This window comes from Bombina bombina, chromosome 6 (genome assembly GCF_027579735.1).
Source record: "Bombina bombina isolate aBomBom1 chromosome 6, aBomBom1.pri, whole genome shotgun sequence".
Lineage (NCBI taxonomy): Eukaryota > Metazoa > Chordata > Amphibia > Anura > Bombinatoridae > Bombina > Bombina bombina.
The window spans coordinates 37,623,168-37,625,667 of NC_069504.1; the positions used below are offsets into that span (position 1 = coordinate 37,623,168).

Genomic DNA, 2,500 nt, shown 5'->3' on the forward strand with positions numbered 1-2,500 from the left:
AGAAACTACAGCAACTAAACTAAATAACAAAAATAGCTGAATTGATACACCATTCCATTACAATGGCAGGCAATTCCTGTACTATAAATTTTGCCCAAGGTGCATAAGTGTTTGGCACCACCACCAGGGATACCTATAGTGTCGGCTATAGGCTCCCTGTTGCAACCACTGCCACGTGGATTACATTCTTCAACCTCTGGTCCGAAATATCCTGTCTTTTCTGTTGGACTTCTCTACAATGATTTAAACATCTCCTGAAGTTGCCACCCGTGGATTAAGATGTGATTCTTGTCACACTTGATGTGACCAGCCTCTACACAGTGATCCCACACCAGGAAGGGATTGCAGCTGTGAGAAGACAACTTGCCAAATATCCCTAAATTGGTCCTCCAGTGGGAGCCATACTTGAGATGCTGAGGATGTGTTTAGAACGTAACTATTTTAGGTTTGAGAGGGAATTTTCTTACAAATAGCAGGGACGGCGATGGGGGTCAAATATGGCTGAATTTGAGTCTGAAGGTACCAATCTCTTTAAGGATATCAGAATATACCTTTTTAAACTATATATAGACGACCTGTTCCTACTTTGGAGAGGCACAGAGGAGGATCTCCTGATCTGGTTTAAAGAGCTTAACATGGTTCATCAAACTGTCAAATTCTGTTGATTTCTTGGACCTAAGCATCCTTAGAAAAGACAACACCCTCATTACCACATTGTACAGTAAACCTGACAAAAATTCCATCTTGTATGCGGACAGTTGCCATCCGCCAAGTTTAAAAGGCTTTACCTTACCTCTCAATTCAAGAGGGTTGCTCACAACAACATGGATGAGAACCTCAAATCCATGCAGATGGCAGAGATGGAAGCAAAATTTAGACAAAGAGGTTACCAAGGAAATGCTCTCAGAAAGAGTAGAGAACTCTGAGAGCAGCAGAGAAACGAAGGTATCAGTTAAAGAGGAGAGAATGACATTCAGAGACTTTGCAACAAAATTGGCCCCTTCTGACAACGGATAAGGATCTACCCTTGAAAAACACTCAGCCACCGAGAATTGGCTTTCATAGGGCTAGATCTCTTCGTGATCAACCAATAAAAAACTGACCCCAGAGACTGTTACATGAATAGTACTTGGCTAAAAGGGAAACCTGGTTGCTTTCGATGTCTAGGCTGCACTAAATGGGGGGGTCTGACCACAGGGAATAAATTCAGCCATCCTTACTCCTCCAAGAAATTCCAGATCAAACATAGTCTCTCTACTCCACTCTGTGTGTGGCATGTTCTATGTCGGAAAGACGGTGGATGACCTTAGAACAAGGATGGCTAACCATCGGTGTGCAAATAAGGGAAGCCATAGAGAATGGCACATCTGAACACCAGGTGGCCAGACATAGAAATATAGAATTTGACGGTAGATAAGAACCAAAAAGGCCCATCAAGTCTACCCATATTACATGTTACTTTTTCCTTAGGATAGCCTTATGCATGTCCCAGGCATTTTTAAACTCCTTTACAGTCTTTGTGTTTACCACCTCAAAAGACACTTTGCAGAAGCAAGGCATTGTGTGTCTAACCTGAAATACATTATCAACCACATCCCTCCACTCACTAGAGGTGGAAACCGCTAAGATGCTGTTACAAAGGGAGTCCAGATGGATTTATAATTTGGGGACTAAGGCCCCTAGAGGGCTCAATGTGCATCTGGACTGGCACTGTTGCCTGTAACGTGACTCTTAAATAGCAACTTATTCTCAAATAATAAGTTTTGAACTAAAGCTTTAAAACTAGGCTTTAGTATCAGATAGGCATTCGGTCTATATTCATATGTACAGAGATAGTTCAATGCCTGCCATTGTCATGGATTGGCGTATCAAATCAGCTATTTTTGTTATTTAGTTTAGTTGCTGTAGTTTCTACTGCTTATTTAGGTACTGTCTTGAATAACTATATAGTTCAGTGTTTTTCAACCAGTGTGCCGTGAGAGATCCTCAGGTGTGCCATGGCAGACTGACATCAGTGTGACATATTTTTTAAACTTTGCTTGTTTTTTACTCCCAGTGCAGGGGTAGTTTGTAGGAGGCATGGCATAACAGCAGAATACATACAGTGTATGTGTATATATATATGCTGTATTAGGCTACAATGTGTGATTTTTTTTTTTTAAATTTTGGGATGGTGGTGTGCCACGGGATTTTTTAATGTAAAAAAGTGTGCCACGGCAAAAAAAAGGTTAAAAATCACTGATATAGTTGATCTAAGCCATTTAATTTAAAGGTCCTGTATATGCGTTAGTGCTTTTTGTCAGGTAGATAGCATCATGTCGATCTGTATGTTGCACTGTGAGTCCGACTTTGTATAGTGCAAGTCCGTTGGTTTTCCCTATGTAGTTTTACGTAACTCATATGCTATACTATACTAGCCGCATAGCTAGGACTAGATTTGTCATCTTTAACATGTCATATGCTATATATCTATCTATCTATCCTCTATATATCTATCCTC

The 2,500-nt window shown here is 40.6% G+C and overlaps 1 protein-coding gene across 1 annotated transcript in view; it reads left to right on the plus strand.

Moving 5' to 3' along the window:
- The window catches only part of NRF1 (nuclear respiratory factor 1), a 249,610-nt gene that overhangs the window by 9,163 nt on the left and 237,947 nt on the right, over positions 1-2,500 (plus strand). The window lies entirely within an intron of this gene.